The following is a 20,242-nucleotide window of genomic DNA, read 5'->3' as shown; positions in this document are numbered from 1 at the left end:
GTTCCCATTTAATAATGAAAATTATTTATTTCGCCAGTTAACATGTACCGTGCTAGATATGTGAATTCTGCTAAGATAAATGCGTATACTTTCCTGCTGCATTATGCAGTATTCAGATTGGTTGAGCCAACTAACAAGAAACTTCAATCGCTCAGCTTGATTTCAATACGGGGTAGTCAGAAACAATTGTCATTGTATTTATTTGTTTTCTCAATATACCTTTACGAATTATTTCTTAGTGCATATGAATTTTAAAGAGCTGTTTCTATGTGTTTCTATCCTTGGCAACTTCAAAGCACAAACTCATCAAGTGCAAGCGGTTTATCATAGAATGACTGCTAACTCCCCTTTTCAACGTTTTTGTAGTGATATACACTCCCGTTTTTTATCGTTCTTTTTTCTAGTTAAATTATTAAACTTTCTTACGATATCGTGGCGATATACACTTACCCGTTTTGATTTTCCCGATGAATTACCCTTCCCAAACCAAACAGCTCTCCAATTACAAATAAATGGTTCCTGAAATGTTAACTTTTACCGTGTTTGCTATTTTAAGTTCTTCTTAGATAAATGTTGAATATTCCCTGATGCATTATACAGTGCTCAGAACGGTTGAACCAAACGACACGAAACTTGAATCGCTTAGTTTCAGCGGGTAGTCAGAAACAAGTGTCACTGCATGAATATCTTTACACAATATACTTTACAAGATTATTCTTAGTGCATATTTCATTTTATATCGTGCTGGATTTGTTTCAATTTAGTTATTTTATTTTGCCGTCATCAACTGTTCCATGTTTCTACAACTGAAGTATGTAGTTGTAGCGGTAGGCCTCTTGTACTTTCTACATGTAGCTAAGCAAATCAAATACTTGTACAACAAATTTCATATATGTATATATAACAGTGTCTCATGATTTTCAAATGCACTTTTGTCTTAAGCGCACAACAGTTTATTAACGTACAGAAAGTATCCTTTTCTTTCAGTAGCATTCTCAGATGACAATATATTAACATCATCATTCCATTTTTGTTAGTAATGTTCAGCAATCCTTGTCTTTAAAATGATCCATAAATAAATCCTAATGTATAGTATACAGTGGAAACAACAGGTCAGATGTCGAACATTGAACGGTAGTAACCAGGTGTAGAGGAACATGGTTCAATGCGTAATGGGCACAACATCAGAAACGCACAACGTCGGAATATGACAAAACAGATAACGTATATGCACTTAAATAAATGATATATATTTGAGTTACCGCCTATACTACTTGTTTATGGAAGCAGCACCTCAATGTTTGTTTACATTCTGACTCAAACAAACTGTATGCAATTCAAAACAACATTTAAGACATGGGTACCTCGTGTCTTATCTCTTTTTGGCTAAAACTGAGTGAGTTAATTTGTATCCAAACGTTTGCCTTAGTAATTGACTGTTGTCCAGGACAATACGTTTGTTCACGTTTTAGACACGTTGTTCCATGTGTGTAACGTTGTAGCACGCACATACGTCCTGCTTCATTTCCCATCGTACAAATATATATATGGTGGCCAAAAAGTAACACCATGCCGTAAATGTAGGTACACTTATTCGGCGAGTTGTTTGAATCTTGTGCAATTGCAAACTATATGTTAAGTATAAAGAGAGATGTTTTGCAAACATTATGACCCGCTTAGCGCCATGTTTTTGGAAATATTTGGACAATTGAATGAATTATTAATAGACCGAAATGCCAGCTGATTTTCACATTGGATTCATAGGAGTCAGATTTCAGACTATGTTCAATTTTTATTTATATTTTGAGGATACAGTAGGTACGGTTACGTTAAGAAGATGACAACATTTAAACAATATTCTCTATGACCTTGACCTTTGACCACACGAACTCAAAATCAATCACGGTCATCTGTTTGTCATCACCTGGTCAAGCCCAGCCTCCATGTCAAGTTTAAGGTATACATGTCCGTGAATTGTCAAGTCATCACGTTGACAAGCTTTCCGCGTTCAAAGTCACTGTGACTTATTTCATTACCTGATGACCTCAATTTCAAAAAGGATTATCCACTGGTCAAGCTCACATGTAAAGATCAATGTCCATAGTCCTTGTCAAATAATCACCGGGACAAGGTTTTCGCATTCAAGGTTAAAGTGACGTTCACAAATGACCTAATGATATCAACAAAGAGGGTTCATCAACTTGTATAACCTAACCTTGATGTGAAGGTTGATAACCATAGGAGTATGCATTGTTGCGTTATCACTCGGACCAGCCTTTCGTGTTTAAGGTCACTTTGACCTTGACCTTTGATCCAATGACCTCAAACTTATTATTGGTCATGTTTTGGTCATGCAAACTTTCAAGTCGTTAGGTCAATATTTATGCGAAAAACTACAGAAACAAGCTCAGTAGCAAAATGTTTTAACATAACCAATATCACTTAGGAATTATAACTCGAACCAGCTTTGGTCTACCAATGGACTGTCCGACCGGCATTTTCAAAGCAATATACCGCCTCTCCGTCAACGAGAGGGGGGATACAAGTTAGGGACTTTAAAACGTGTTACGCAACTGTTTTGCAATTATGACGACATGTTTTGAATAATTTATGGAATATTTAGTGTAAATAACATCAGTCAAGTTAGTAAAATGTGTCTGCTTTTGCCGCCTTTTTTAAAAACCATGGGCATGTATCACACCAATTTAAGATAAAACGATCAGTTTATGACTATCAATGTCCTTATGGTTTTGGTTTGGTATGGCAGTTTGTAAGGCGGCTTTGACATCGCTCTTTTTGGGGGGACGGGGGGTGTAGGGTGTGAGGGAGGCGATCTGAGTGCGTAATGAGGCTAGCCGAGATACTGGTCATGCAGCGTGCTCAATAGGCTGATTGTTATTTTCTGAACTATTTATTTCTTGAATACCTATCTCTATATCTATTTTAGTACATTTCACTACACAGCAAGTGCGACGACATTTACTAACGTCATGATGAGTTGTAATGTAAGGTTATTTTCGTAAGTATTTTATTAACATGAAATCATGACAATGTCATTTCAAATTAGTTAAATTAAACATATGTGTTCGCAAGAATCAAAAATACAATATAAAAATAATACTTTTCTAAAAAGCGATGTTTTAGAAGATTTTTTAACATAAATAATGACTTAAAATCCCCACGCATCATAATGTCCGTAACCAACGTCGCATGTGCTTTTCCGTGATTGGTACCATAATGCGTTTCCTATATCATGTTAATACTTTTTTGGGGGAAATTTAAGATAATGCAAAAAATCATCAATCGTTTGTACCCATATAGTCCAGTGACCCTGTGATTGAAAATGTAAATAAAGGGAAAAAAAATGCACAGAAATTATTTTTGCATATTTGTGTTGTTTGATATCTGCTGTGTGTGGAAAAAAATATAGAAAACTCTAACGGTGCAAAATGTGATTTTTGGGGTAAAATGTTAAATTTTTTAAACAAAAGTATAAATTTCTGGAATTTGTCTATGCATATGCTAATGTGGAGTAAGCAGATGTTAATGTGAAGTCTGAAAGTGTTGGAGGTTTGACAAGGGGTCGGGGTATGAATAAGATTTAAAATGCTATTTGGATTCTGTCGCAACCTACATGCTCTGACATAAACGAAGATGGAAGCTTGTTACACTGCACTTGCAAGAAAGATAATGTGAAGTAGATACGAAGAGTGTAACCAGTGGTATTGCAACATATGTCAGAGAGTAATATTATTAATATGAAAGAATTCGCGTTTAGAGAGAAAAACACCGTTGTGCTTATGAATGACAATGCTGGGGTCAGTGATGATGAAGTACTATGTGTTAAGTAATTCAGTTTACGGGTATTTCTTCAAGTTCAGGGCTGGAAAGGACACACTGTTTTGAACCCGGTAGAAAGGGGTTGGGAATTAGTGAGTAACAAACTACTATATCCAGTGACAACTGAAACAGCACCAGCTCATGCTCATATTATGAAAGTTGTACAGTGCGCTTGTCAAATTGTTTGCCATACAAAAGCATGCAGCTGTAAGCTGGTTTTGATTATTTACGGCCTGCTCCGCATGCAAAAAAGTTACATATACATTGTTTGTGGTCAAATTCCATAAATCCAACATTTTCGTTTATGCTTTCAGAACTTTTTATCTCAATATCACATGTCTTGTTTGATCTGATAGCATGAAGTTTTCCAATGTTATTTTCCATGAAATGTAGCTCATGTCAGTTCTGCTAAATAGTCAGTTTTGTGAAATAATTGTTCAGTCGTTGATCCAGGTATAGGCAAATACCAGAAATTCGCAAATATATTTCTTCTATTTTTCATTTTTTTTTGGTTAATATTTTACATAATATTCAGCCATATAAGCTGTTTCTATACACTCAAGTAAATTATTTTTCAATATATGGCAATTGAACATGTAAGTGATTGATTCCAAATATTCCATGTTTTGTAATTCTTTACCCCAAAAATCGCACTGTTTAAATCACCACGTTTCCATACTTCAGTTATGTTATACTAATAAAAATAACTATTAAATACAGTAATTATGCTAATTTTGTTGCAAATTTGACCAAGTTATTGACAAAATCCAGAAATTCTCATTTTTATCTAATGTCTCAAACCTTTTACTGCAAAATTCACCTGTCACACAATACGATGTTTCTATACTTAAGATTTGCTATACTATTATATAAAACCTATTAAATAAGTAATTCTGGCAGTATTCGTGCAAAATTTGGCTAAATCATTGGCAAATTCCAGAAATTTTCCCTTTTATTTAATTTTTCAAACATTTTACCCCGTAAATCTCATTTCTCACCCTACAATGTTTCTATACTTAAGGTTTGTTGTACTGTACTATAATATACATTAGTTACAGTAATTATGGAAAATTGTATTGCAACAATTGACACAATTCTTGGCAACTCGGAAACTCTCATTTTTATTTAATTTTTCACAAAAACTCACATTTCACACAAAATGTAGTTTCTAAACATATGGTATGTAATACTGTAGTATAAATTCTATTAATTACAATAATTCTGGTAATTTTATTGCAAAATTTGACAAAGTAATCGGCAAATTCCAGAAATTCTCATTTTCATTCAATTTTTCAAACATTTTAACCCAAAAATCACATTTCACAAATTTACGTAGTTTCTATACTGTAGGTATACTATAATATAATATGCTATCATATATGCTATTATATACAACAATTCTGGCGATTTTATTGCCAACTTTGACAAAGTTATTAGCAAATTCCAGAAATTTTCAGTGTTATTTAATTTTTCAAACAATTTAACCAAAAAACATATTTCATAAATAATGTGTTATTTTTTAATTTTCGGTATATTAAACTGAATTATAATATCCATTAAATATAGTAATTCTGGTTGTTTCAGTGCATAATTGGATACAGTTATTTGCAAATTCCAGAAATTCCCATTTTCATTTCATTTTCCAAACATTTCACCCCAAAAATAACTTTTCACAAAATTACGTAGTTTCTATACTTTAAGTATGTTTTACAGTACTATAATATCTATTCAATACAGCAATTCTGGTCATTTTGTTGCAAAAATTGACAATATTATTCCAGAAATCCTTATTTTCGTTTATTTTTTCAAACATTTTACCCCAAAACTCATCTTTCTCAAAATAAGATATTCCTTTACTTTCGGTATATTAAACTGTTTTACAATATCTATTACATACAGTAATTTTGGTTATTTTATTGCAAAATTGGACACAGTTATTGGCAGATTCCAGAAATTCACACTTTTATTTATATTTTCCAACATTTTACCCCAAAAACCACAGTTTTCACCATGTGATTGTTCTATACTTTTAGTATGTTAAATGTGATGCCAGATATTACAGAAATCCACCAAAAGAAATTCTGTACATTTTTTCCCCAATTTTTTTATTTTCCCTGGACTAATACCGGATCGTAAAACTCGACCTTCAAGCATACTGCGTGGCCAGTAGCTCGGCAAGCACTGTTCATGAGGTCAGTTGTTGCTATCCGAACCGAAAACTCAAGTTTGACACGGCAAGTTATAAATAAACTTAACTGCATATATATGATGAATCGTTACGATGGCATTCTGGTCGTGACGAGCTTATCATACAACTTGTCTAAATTTAAAAGCATACGTACAACATTAATCATTGTCGTTAATAACCTCTTCTTCTTCAAATAAGTCTACTTGCATCTGACAATATAAATCTTCAGTTTGGTATTTCCGTCAGATTCAAAGAGACAAACGTATACCATTTTCACTAAACCATACTCTAACGAACAGCCTTAGCGATAATTATAGCATTTATATCATGGGATTGCAGGCCAGTTCGTTGATTGTGGCATTTATTAGCATAGGAAAGGTAATGAGACCACTTAAGTGTTGAAAATGATTGTACGATATTTAAATAACTTCTATATTTTAGCTGACATAACTAAACACAAGAACTTGAAGGAAAAATGATAAATATTTTATTAAAATTCATTATTATTCGATGGAAAATCTTGCCTCTGCAAGGACAACAAAATATTTGAACACTTAACCTTATAACCTAGACGCTGATACCAATTAAATACAAGCTTTCTGACGAATTTTTATTAGATTTAATAAACATTCGTTTAATTTCGCCCTGTTAATTTCGTTACCATTAATTAGACCAAAACTATACCATTCTCAAACTTACTGTTATTGTTTAAGAGTTTATAAAGGTTTGACCGCGCTTTTATGCTGCATCAAGGCTTTGCCCCGCCTATCACGTCTTCAAGTGCACCGTAAGATAAATATTAAAAAGTAAGAAAATGCTGATAATTTAACTCAAAACTCGATCATTTTATCACATATCCTGTTAAAATATATCTGGCCATGGTTTAAATGTATAAATAAAGCAGTCTGTGTGGGTATTTTAAGCTGTATCTACTATATTTATAGGTATGAATAATGTCATTACATAAACGCCGTTCTGCTCATTCTAAGTGGGCTGTCTTGGGTTAAAGTTCCACAGCATAACTGTTTGTTTTAGTGTATGATCGTGGTTGAGATATATTGCTATCTTACACTGAAGCAAACAATGTTTCTTCTAATCATATGCATACATTTTGAATTAAAGTTATTCAATTAAACTTGTTTGAAACAGTGAAGTATCAATTTTATTTCTCTGATAAGTCACCGAAAAGCATATAATAATTTGCATTACACATGGGAATGATATTATATAATGGATCTCCTTTGCTTACCTTACTTTAAACCGATATGCGTTTTATAAGAAAGGAAAAGGAAGAGACAATAGTCACAATACCCCGCCTTCAAATCTACATTGGTCCTTGATGAACGACAAACTGTTAAATAATTGCGCGACAAGCAATAGTACGTACAGGTAGAGATAGGACTTGTTGACCAAGCGAGATGTAGAGTTGCCGCCTTTTAGAACTCCTTTCTTTACACTTAAGTCGAATGTGGACATGTTTACTTGTTAAGGACGCTTTTTTCATGCCCAGTGTGTCTATAAATTTCATAACTAAATCAATACAACAGTAATTACTCCTATTTCAAGTCATTTCACCATTATCTTCTGTCTTCATCATCATTACATTTTAACGTTACGTCTCTAAGAAAACTGAAAATGGAATTAACGTCAGTGTATTTGGGCTAACTCCATGAAAATAATTATGTTATTAAGTATTTACGAAAAGATTAACTGAAACCACATAGATTATAACTCCTACAGACGGGTGATGTCAGTGTTTTCCCCGTATTCTTTCCCAATTACTTACAATAAAAATCTCTTCCTAGTGTCAATAAATCGAGATATACACCCCATCACCAGTGAATAACTGTACAGAATACGTTTGATCAAGCAATTCAAACAAACTAACACTCGCCTTATATTTTGAAATATCAGTAATTGTATAGTCTTTAATAAAAGTGTTACGGAAAGACTGAAGAAATAAATTTATACTAACCAAAGCTGATGGTTGAACACAAATACAAAAGGATCTGAAAGTTTTTGATTCCATGATATGAAAACGATTGTAGTTCAAAGGCAGTTGAAACATTTTACGAAAAACGACAAGCGACATTGACGTTAACTGGTCATGGCATTATGGTTTGCGTTGGTTATAGTTATACGATTGACTGATATCTCAGAAATTACAGAAATTACAGAACCAAGATTTGTAAAAGTTAAGTTAATTTGTAACTGTTCATAACATTGTTTTACACCGCATTAAAGTAAGCTTTAAATATATCATCAATTGAGTGGTTTAATGTATATGTAAGCTAGTTGGTCATAACAAAAAAGCTCAGATAACTTATAATTTAGCTTGGTTTCACACACATCAAATACATTGAAACTCTAGAGCTATATTGGTCCCTCAAATCTAAAGCATAACTGGACATTTTTTGTTTTAAATTTAGATGTTTTGTCTGGAATTATGTTACATAATTATTAATGTTTAATGTATTTTTTTGTACGCTGCATTCACCTTTACCTCATCTCAAATATATTGTGATGCTTTTTAGTATGCAACTCTATGATCACACAGTTTTAAACCTTTTATTTTATAAGTCAGACTGTGTGTGATGTTTATAGTTTCAAACAATGACTGCATCGTATCTTTGAAAAGTTTTTGCATTAGGTGCTCTGAATTGTATTCCTCCGAGTTGGGATCTCTAATCATAGAAGCACTTGGGGTTTACCTATACGTTTATTTTTATTTGTTTTATTGTTAAGATTCCTCAAGATAGTGCATACTTTGATAAGATTTACCTTTTGTGTTTTATCTTTATTGAGGATTGTTGGGATAAGAGTGAGGTTTGTGCACTTAATCTGGTTTAAACTCCCAGTAAATTTACATTTTACTGACCGTTCCAATGCGGCACCTAACAATCCTTGATAAACATACAATTTTTTATATAAAGTATGTATGGACTGTGCTGCTTGTATAGTTTTGTGCTGTTGTTCCATGTTTCTTGTTTGTGATTTTATGTTATATGTCTTTGGCGTTTACCAAGTGCCATTAAACCGTGTTTATGTTTAAACTTTTTACTACTGAGCTTGTTTCTGTAGCTTTTTGCATAAATATAAAAAGAAATTAAATACAAGTTATTTAATTAGAATTACAATTTCTTATATCATGTTTAATGGAATATATCAATATTTGCAGATTTCAGTGGCTCCAGTATGGGGCAGAAACATTGTTAGCAGCGGTACCGTTTATCAGCTATTTCAGTGCATTGATGTTTGTAAGTTATGGATTATGTGAGAATTCAAGTTGTGCATGAATATATCAATTAACTTTAAATTCATGTTTAAATCGTTATGTGTGAGCAGCCGAACAAATTTTATGTTCTCATATTTTTTTTTATAAATTCATACGAACAGGAACATTTCTGTAACAGTTAATGTTATAATTATAAATGTAAATAATTAATTTTTATAATTGATTTGAGCGCAACTATACAACTGAAACGAAATACCATTGCTTCTCGAAAACACATTAATTCATTAACTGTTTAGCATAGGACTTCTTGAAATACGTTTGTTCTTTATTTATCTAGAAAAAGATATGATACCACGAAATATACCCAGATAATTTCAAACAACAACATTCGGAACACAGACGGGGGTACAGATTTATTTTGCATAAAAATTCGAATTATCCGTAAATCATTTTAACGACCTGTCTGAGCTTTGATTAAATTGTTTAAGATAACTGAGCAAAAGAAACGGTGAAGACTTGAAAGGTTTAAAGGAATTATTTTTACAAAGTTTTATCATTAGTTTTGTTATTGATGCTGCCACTAGATCCACAGACTAAATGAATAACATCAGCCAGGCATACGATATGTTTTAAGGGAGTGCAGTTAGAGCTCTTAGATCGTTATTACAAGTGTGGATTTAGTGGTAATCAAGAACTGTATTTTTATAAAAAATATCCAAAGATAATCTGAGGAGTAAATTTCAAAGTTGAATAAACAGTTTTTTAAGTGTAAGTATTGAGTGTAAATTAGAAAGAGATGGCACATAAACTAGCTTTTAAGTACACGTCAACCGCCTAAAATTATTTAAGGAATGCATGTGTATTAGGTTTGCTATTTGTTCGCCTTTATTTAATAAAAAAAGTTTTAGTTAAAGTTAGAAACATAACCTTAATTCATTATTCAATAAACGTCTAGTTTGAAGTAAAATATATCGATAAATGAAGAATGCACTATTGGAGCAGTCCTCATGACTACTACTGTCATTGTTCGTCTGTAAATTTGCGCTACCCTTAAGTTTATCTTATGCTTTGGCCTTTATTGTCCTAACTTAGTCCAACAAGGGGTGTGGAATTGTTTAAACGTATGATGGATAATTTAACCTTGAAACAGAAATATTATGATTTCATTTCTGCTTTGCAGATATATTTCTTAAATAAGCGTTATGCATTACTCGTAATTGTATTTGAGTTTACGTTTTTACTTGTTTTCTGTTCTGTGTCATTGGTGTTGACCCTATATATTTGAGAACACAGCCATCAACAATGATACCTCTACAACTAGAATGTAATACATTTGTCAACAAATATCATAAATGTATTGATGATCCCATATTTGCATTGTGTATATCAATCCAAAATTAGTTGCAGGCTCCACGTGCAGAATACGAGTCTACAAGGCCATGTTCCTCGTCACATTGGAAATCAAGTGTTACCAACTGATCTTCATCCTGTCATGCCTTAAATCGGTACAGATTCGGGACTCAGAATGAATGGATTCTGAAAGGAAAATTCTTTGAAGCACAGACCACATCCTAGATATGACTACAGCAGTGTTGTGTTGGGTTTTTGTATGTGCATTGACGATAGTGAAATATGCAACACTTTCTTTTTAATTTTGAAAGCAATGGATTGTTCTTAGGACTCTTTAAACAAAATATACATTATATTTCTCCATAACGTTTTTCTTTGCGATCATAAAGACAAACCTACTGACTGTAACTAATGAATCAATGGCTCGAAGGAATAATAAGGTCGTTACTGTTATGGTTCTTTTTTACTTTCCGTAATGGTTTTTGAACAAAATTCGGTATATCATTAGAATTCCGTCGATTGTTCACATAACGTTCACATCTGTTTTAAAACTAATTGAAATTGATTGATCTGGTGCTTTTAGGAATCACAATCATTGCCGGAAGATGACGAAACTCAATTATTCTTTAGAAACGAGAATTTATCCGAGCCATTTGCATTCAAAGTCTGTAAAACAGTTTAAGATGGCACGCTGTTGTTTGGTGCTGTTTAAAATATACATGTATTATATATCGAGCTTAGATAGTTTTGCGTGAAAGTAACGATCAAGTGAAAATGATCTGCACTGTGATATTAATTAATGGCCGGCTCTTATGGATAGATTGCAGTTTCACTGAAACATGTATTCACTTTACGTGTATTAAAACCGATGGACGCATCATTTGGCCCGTACAAAAAAAGCACGAGAATCGACTGTCTGGTCTGTTCTATTCTGTTCTGTTATGCACTTGAATCTTAGATGTACATATGGTTATTTGCGATATATAGAGTATATATTATTAATTCACGAGTGTCATAGAAAAACATAAATTGGCTGTTGAAAAGTGATGGGTTTGGATTTGATCAAAGGTTACTGATATAACTTCATATTTCAACGAAAACCATAAATGATCAAAGCACTGAAAGTGCTGAGGGACGGTACTGCTTAAAGCTGGCAGCAGGAGAGTTACAACTGGTTGTATGAATGTCTCATGTGTGGAAAGAGGAGATTGAATCAGACAGTACATCACTCCTAGTCTGGTATTGTTTTGTAGAAGAAAGTTTCTTAAGTGGGAATTCAGGAAAAAAGGGCAGGGTGCAAGGTCAGACTGTGATCTTCTGATGTGCATTGAAAGAGCGCTAATGGGGCATTTGCAAGGGTCAAAAGATATTGTGCATGTGTTGTTACTACTCTCAATACCAATACAAATGGTAAGGGTTGCTTTTATCTCAAATAAGTATCACAATTATGTGTCTGTATTTTTTTTAAACGTTTTTTGAATTGACGTTTTGAATATCAAATATAATTCATAATTATTGATGGAAGCTCTGTCTAACAAAAGGGCACAGTGGGGAATAGTAATACAGCAACGAGTCGGGAAAGGGAAGCAGGTCACTGCCTTCTGCTTTTTAGGCCTAGCTTAAGCAGGGCAATGTTAAAAAATTGGGTAACAACTAATAGGCTATGACAACAACTATTTTGGATTTGGTAAGAAGGAAACCACAAAACATGAACACTGAAGTGCATACAGATATAAATTTTATTGAAAAGTTGTAAATGTTTTTAATGAATTTCAAAGGAAAAATGTAATCCAAAATAGATTAAAACAATAAAATGTTGAATATGATTTATAAATGGCAGCTAATATAAGAGTATAGCTATTGGAGGTTCTTCATTAGCTGTAGCAGTTAAAATACTGACAGTGGTTTATGCATATAATGTAGCTGGTTAAATTTACATATCAACAGTCAACAACACCTGTCATAGACCAATGCCTTAACACCAGTAGTTCAATTTCAGAAAAAAAGAACAAGGTATATGAAAAGGAAACATTTTTTTTTGTGCGTTTTTATAGTTGGTCTATGATTTAATAAAAGTTATTATGCAGTATTTTATTTCACAATCTGAATATGTCTGTAGTTGAGTCCAATTAATATTACTTATAAAGTATGTCTTTATTTCTCCATAATTATCAATATTATACCAGGGTTTATTAGATCAACTGGGGGTGAACCAAAAGTATCAAAATCAGCAAGTTCAATTTTTCCTTAAAACAGACTGAACTTATGAATTAGGGCTAGTATGAGGTAAAAAAATGCAATATTGTCAATAAAAAAATAAATATTTCTATCCCTGTCTCAGCTATGTGTATACACTAAAGAATAGCATGTAGGGGTCCTGTGATTTTTACAAGACACACTCAGAAGCTTTTTTTTAAATAAATGGAATTTACTCAGTCCAAAAACTCAATTAAAATGTACACTAAGATATGAATTACATAAGTTTTGGACAGTTATTTTTCGTTTTGCAATGGTATCATCTGGTAACTAGTCCCTTGAAATGTATTTCAACCATGCCTGAATGACAAAAATGCAAGGTAAAGCTCTAGGAAACAATGGTGTAATATGAAGGCTATATCAAAGGATGGATTTCTTTTAAAAGAATTGAAAAATTGTTTACCATTACAGTTAACCAGTCTGTAGTGTTATATGAATCTATAATGAACTACTTTGGCGAAATGATAATGTACAGGATATTTGGCTTATCAAAATAACCCCTGTTCTAATAGCAACAACATAAAACCACCACACATACTATTAAATCTGAGGCAAAGTGAAAGTAATGCAATTCATGGAAGATGACGCAGCTGACAATTATCAAATAACATGAATGACAGGAAGGGTATATCCATTATCACACTCTTTTGAGCAGCATTTGTCATTATTTACAATTGAACAAAAAGAACTTTACATAAAATGAGATAAGCACTGAATCATGAGTGAAGTAATAATGTGAAAACAATGAATCTAAATGATACACATGAAAACGCTATAACATTGTAGCAGAAAAAAATATGCAATGAGTGAAAATGATTACAATATGTCAATAAGAGCCGTCGTAAGACAGCGCGCTCGACTACACTGCTTTGACTTAGAATACAATAACGATGTAATAATACCAAGTTTGGCCTCTTTATGTCAAACCTACCTGAAATTATTCGATACATAAGTTGACTTTGATGCTGCCCTCCCACCAGCCCGCTCAAACAATGACGCAAATCATTTAAATAACTTGATTTCCCATTATGAAAATGTGGTTAAGAAGGAAATTAGACAAAAATAAAAATATAAAAAAGGGCCATAATTTGTATTAAGGCTTAAAATGGAGTTATGTTTCTTGTTGTAAGATGGTCTTAAATAATTTTGAATTTTATTAAGTGCATTTAATGAACGGTATAGAAGTTTTTTTATTAAAATCCCAACTTGCCCTTAACTTTTACTTGCCTAAAACTTTAACCTAAGTCAATCAGGGGCCATAACTTGTATTTAGGATATAGAGTTATGTAACCTCATTGGGTGATGGTCCTAAACAATTGTGTGAAGTATTAAGTCAATTGAATGAAGGGTATAGAAGTTATTAAACAATATCCTAACCTGCTCTAAAACTTTAACCTAAGTTCCATAGTCAATCAGGGGCCATAATCTGTGTCAAGAATAATATGGAGTTATCTAACCTCATTATGTGATGGCTCTGAACAACTGTGTGAAGTATTAAGTCAATTGAATGAATGGTATTTCAGTGAAAATCCCAACTTGCCCTAAAACTTAACCTGCCCTAAAACTTTTACCTAAATCAATCAGGGGCCATAACTTGTATTTAGGATAATATGGAGTTATGTAACCTCATTGTGTGATGGTCCTGAACAACTGTGTGAAGTATTAAGTCATTTGAACAAAGGATATAGAAGTTATTAATAAATATTCCAACTTGCCCTAAAACTTTAACCTAAGTTCCATAGTCAATCAGGGGCCATAATCTGTTTAAAGAATAATATGGAGTTAACTAACCTCATCATGTGATGGCCCTGAAAAACTTCATGAAGTATTAAGTCAATTGAATGTAGGGTATTGGACTTATAAGTGAAAATCCCAACTTGCCCTAAAACTTTAACCGGACGCCGTCGCTGGAGCGAGTAGTATAGCCCACCTATTCTTCGAATAGTCGAGCTAAAAATCATTTATTTATAGGTTAAGCAGTGCATTTGGTTGGGGGAAAATCTGGTTTTGTTTAAGGCTGTAAACTGCAAAAAGGTTTGTCCAAAAATAATTTCATAGCTGTTAATGAATGTTTGGAATATGTTTCCATAAGGGCATTAGGTTATTGTTATTTTAATTAATTATCAATTTGGAAGACATTTCTAGGCAGCCATAAGTAGAGCCTGTTTTTTAACAGTGATTAGACTTCAAACTTAGAAATGAAAAATATATAGACAATTCAAAGCAGAAATGTCAAGAGGCTTATTGCTGAGTTATTATCGGAAATAAGACATTGACTGCCTTGTATATAATGAAGTGTACTAACTATATGATATGAAAATGTTCATAGACAACAGTTGTAGAAATAAATAAAAACAAATTCATCTAGATTATCTGTTAGTGACACTGGCAACAGAAATTGAAGTATGTGAACATCAATACAGAGTGAAAAATCGCATCTAAGATCTTAATAAAATCATAGTTAACTTCAAGTACAATATCGATACATAGAGCACTGTCAGATAAGACACAAGTAATAAATGCAATAAATTTGGCACTGTCTGTACATACTGGTCATCTCAAGTTGCAGCAGAATTTATAACACAGGAGTTTATCATTCTTCATTTAGTATGATTGCCTTTCAGACCTTTCTAGTAATGTTTGAATATGAGGAAATGGTAGTTGAAGTAGTATACTGTTCAAGCTGATGGTCCAGGTACACAGATAGTTTGTGTTAATGAAGGAAGTTGGTGTAATTTCAATCTGTTCAGTTACATTTTATCTTGACAAATTGGTGGCATTAAAACTGAATTGTTTAAAATAAAAGTGAAGACTTCCTTCTGTTGCCTGTAGGAAGCAAAATCAGCTGGGTGGAAACAGTCAGCATTGTGTCATCTGAAACTCCACCATCCAATCCTCTCTTGGCCTCTTTCACAAAGGTAGCTCAGATTTTCTGCAAATGTTCACATATGCTAATTATAAATTCAAACCTTGAATACTTCAAAATACCTATCAACTAACATATTTTAAAAAATCAATAAGAAATACAGCTGAAATTAGAGACAAAATAAAGAATGTATTGTATTTGGCAATGAGTGTTGTTTTTTCTTTAAAATGTATGATGTATCATCTAGACAAACACAAATCTTAAGCTGAATGAAACAAAAATGAAAAAAAGTTTTCAAACAGCATTGATGCTTGTTGTTTTAAGTATGATTATTGATCTGACAAAAGATCATAGGCTTTTGGACCAAATAAATGACACAGCTTAAATTTTCTAGATATCTGATGGTTATTCTAAAATTATATTCACCTGCATTATCAGTACATTGTTCGTTGTGGTAGTTGTAGTGAATGGTTTGTAGGTGTTGGCAACAACATCAGTAAAGCATAACATCAGTATGTCTCCCGGCCAGACATCTTTCTCCACAGCTTTGAGCCTGATGGTCACAACCTCATTGCGTCTTGAACAGTAAGACCTGGGGTTCTTCCTGCATTAGAAGACAAGAAGAAAATGCTTAATAAACTCAGTGATTTACATTAACAGAGAAACACAAAAAATATGTACTAGCACTATACAAAAGCAAAGTTATATACATGTAAGTGGTGGCTGTGTGAAAGAGTTTAGGGCAAACTTAGAAACTGATATATCAGCAAGTTGATAGTTAGATATTTTTCAGTAGTTAAATTTTTATTTGAAGGTTAAATGGATTGAAAAAATGTATGATATATGAAAGATTCCATACCTGGATTATTTTGCTGGAAACTGACATCCTTGTTATCCTAAAGGAAGACAGTGGCAGCCCCTGCATGTTAACAAACCAGCACCGGATGCATTTGCTGTTCATGCACAACCAAACCGCTATTACATGTAGTGGAATTTCTTGTTCCTAGTCTGCCAAATACTGTCTGTGGATGGTAAAGAGCACTTTTGACCTGCTGAATTTGGTAAGAAATGTTATTCCATCATGGAATGCCATCTGACCTCCTGTGGTACACCACATTCCCACAGGCAAAGACTGGGGTATGGCCCTCTTTTTCATTGACGGAATTCATCTGCAAATACATATGTTTCATTTTAAAATGGCGATGTCTATTTTATGAATTGATCAGCTTAATGATTTTTTTATATGGAAATTGAAGAATAAGGTTCATTTGTAGTGCGTCAATACTGTGCTACAGATGCTGGAAAAAATTAAAACAACTCCAATCAATAATTCAAAATGATGATTAAAAATGATAAAATAACGGTTGAATTAATAGTGTTGCTATACAGTGATAAATGTTGAGACCAGGGCCAGTATTCAGTATTGATCTTAGCCTTATCCTTGTCATCGAAATTAGACTTTTGGATGAACAAGCCCGAATTCTTATGCTATTGCATGGAATCATATTTTTGAACAAGCCGTGCTATATAAAATTCAGAATTTGAGCAAGCCCGGAAGTCATTTTACCAGTGCAGGGCTTGTGGGCTGGTGCTAATTTCGACCACTGGCTTCAATGTCAGGGGTGTTAAATATTCATACAGACTTCTCAGGGTTGTGATTGACATGGCAGCCGGAGGTCTGAAACATTTTGGCCATGGGTTTATGGGGCGCTCTTTCGGTCAAAAGCGCACTGCTGTAGAAGAAAAATGGCTTTTTAGAAGCTCTTTTGAGGGCTCTCCTGACTTTAAATTTGAAGCAAACTTGAATATTAACTTAAACAACTGAAAGCTACCAAATATTTTTTTTCCGGGTAAATTTTTTTTTTATTTGTTTTCTTTTTTTTGGGGGGGGGGAGGGGTCTCTGGGGCCATAAGATCCGCGGAATTCCACGAATCCGCGGACAAATCGCATCCCTGACTTCTTAATGTGGTATTGTGTAAACACCTAGTTATCATATTAGTCAGGCAGGTGCATTGTTACCTTTGTGAGCACTATTTCAGTCAAAGAAGCATAGTTCGTAACTTACTATCAATCATATTATAGCATTTAACTAAAATTTAGTCTACTTTCAGTACAGGTACAATGGTATGTAATCAGAGAAGTATGATTCTAGAGTGCCGTAAGATCTTAAACAAGTTGAATCCAAGTTTGTGTATATATGGTATTAATATGAGCCATAATCAGTCGTAACTGAATCTATTAACTGGCGTAGATTGAAATTGGTATGATATAAGTGTGCAATAGAAGCCCTTTCATTTTGATCATAATTGAAATCTCCCAATAAAGCGATCTTGACCTGTAATAGCTTTTTTGAGTTCTTGGAAAAGAACTGAATTATTTGAAAGTGTTGCTTCCTTTGGTGGGCAATAAGGCCTAAAAAAAAATGTTTGGTTAGGGTTACATCCTTTTAAAAAAATAGGTAGGGTATTTATCTTTTTTTATTTATTTATTTTATTAGGCTTTATATAGGAATGTCATTTTCATCATTGGAGAATGGTGTTAAAGTTATCTTCTGTATAAGCATTTAAGGTTTTAAACTACTGTAACGTGTGACGCCAATGAAACACCAACAGATCCCTTCAGAGAAAAGCATGATCGACCCTTAAGGGGTCCACTGGTCTTTATATACACTAACTTCTCTATTCTAACAGATACCGGGTTTTGCTAATTTGCATATTACCAACCAAGTTTACATACGTATACCGAACGTACTTCCGTTTTATACGGAATATTATTATGAACGCACATCCGCCCCCTACTGCGGACCGTTACACTATGAACGCACATCAGTTTTCTTTTTTTTTTCAAACTGACTATAAAAACGGTAGGGTCGGCGCCTATACCGTACGTAGGGTCGGGTAACCCGAGCCAAATGTATTTTTTTCAGGCCTAAACAAAACAAAAGAATAAATTGTTTCTGAGCTGTGTAATTGCACACTCGATACTTGCAACACCATGAATTTTTAGCATTTGCAATAAAAACAGTTTATACACAAATCAAACCTAAATTAACTGTAATAGTTAGGCAGTCTATTGAGTAACCCTACTTTAACCTACTTTCTACGTCTATTTTTAGACTTGGATGTAAACAACAACTATATTGCACAGTTTTGTTTAAATGCAGTTACATACAGACCGACAGGCTATACAAAGCTGATGCACAATAATTTCACGTTTTAGATGGCAAAAATAATACTCACTATACATATAGACGTTAGAGTCAGTCGCATTCATAGTCCTTGTTTTGTTCTGTGACAGCGTGTGTAGGACTCCTGTCAATAGGAAGAATTTCGTGAACGAAAATAATAACAGCAACAAAACTTCTAATTTCCTACAAAGTAAGATATCTATAGCTTAATAACTGACCGAACTAATTTTTCAACTGTATGTGCTCCTACATATCATTTTCAAAATATCAGAACAATATACCAAAATAAAGAACAAACTAAATTCGTTCGAAAACTCTATTGTAAGTAGTCACTCACCGAAATTTGCCGGCCGATGATTGGAAGATGCTTGGAACGATGTGTATTCATACATCATTTGAAACATATCAATCAAATTCCTTGAATACTAAAAGGCAGACCTAAGGGCTGAACAATGGATATGGAGGAAAAGGCTGACCAAAAAATGAATGAAAATATGTATGGGTCGCCGAGTTTTGAAATTTATTTAATGTACGTGGTGTGGCCTAGATCTAGATTGATACTTTTCTACAAATGATTAAAAAGTCATCCATCTTTAACTAAACGCTCTTATAAATTATACAAATATTTATAATAAATCAGGTATAATACATTCAATAGTACAAGGAAATCAAAATAACCCATAAAAATTAATTCAACAGAAATAATTCAATTTTCAATTTTCTGGCCAGCGTTTTCCCTCTTCATTTATATGGTCAGCTCTCGGGTCAGCATTTTAGCACAAGACAACGCGCACCTGCTAAGATAGTTCCAAATGGCTATGTTTTGTTGAAAGAAGCCGATCTAAATACGTTTTTCATAAAACACTAGTGTCATAAGAGAAAGGTATAACCTACAAACAATTCATGTGTAACCATTGTGTTTTTATTTAACAACGCACTGTGAATATTGTGGAGTTACAGTCGAAGAATATATTTTACAATATGAATCAGCCGCCTTTGGGCGCTACTTGACTCGCGTACTTATGAATAGCGGACAAAAGGTTTATTTTATTTGGCCGTGCACTTCCGTTTAAAACTGGTTCCTGGACGCTTCTGTTTGAGGTATGAAGCCGGGGACCAAATGATGCATGCATGTCGAAAAGTAGCATGATACCTATGAACGGCACTGCTTCGCAGTACCGTCCAAAAATGTATCAAGTTGGCTTTGATATTACATTTGATCATAATAATATCGTTTCTGTTATAAATAGTTAGTGTAATAAAAATTCAAGACAATTACAAGTATAAACTACATGTTTGGGCTTTATGATTCAGAGTTA

General features: G+C 33.3%; 1 long non-coding RNA gene across 1 annotated transcript; it reads right to left on the bottom strand.

Moving 5' to 3' along the window:
- Positions 1–15,339: 15,339 nt before the first annotated feature.
- On the bottom strand, positions 15,340–19,410 carry LOC128232719 (uncharacterized). Its single transcript, XR_008260565.1, has 5 exons — positions 19,261–19,410; positions 18,976–19,047; positions 16,595–16,904; positions 16,162–16,339; positions 15,340–15,801 (listed from the first exon to the last, which is right to left on the bottom strand). It is a non-coding gene; the product is annotated as an uncharacterized LOC128232719 (long non-coding RNA).
- Positions 19,411–20,242: the final 832 nt, after the last annotated feature.

The sequence above is a fragment of the Mya arenaria genome, chromosome 4 (genome assembly GCF_026914265.1).
Source record: "Mya arenaria isolate MELC-2E11 chromosome 4, ASM2691426v1".
Taxonomy (NCBI): Eukaryota; Metazoa; Mollusca; class Bivalvia; order Myida; family Myidae; genus Mya; species Mya arenaria.
Note: the sequence above shows the minus strand (reverse complement) of the source record. Positions and strands in the feature narration are given on the sequence as shown.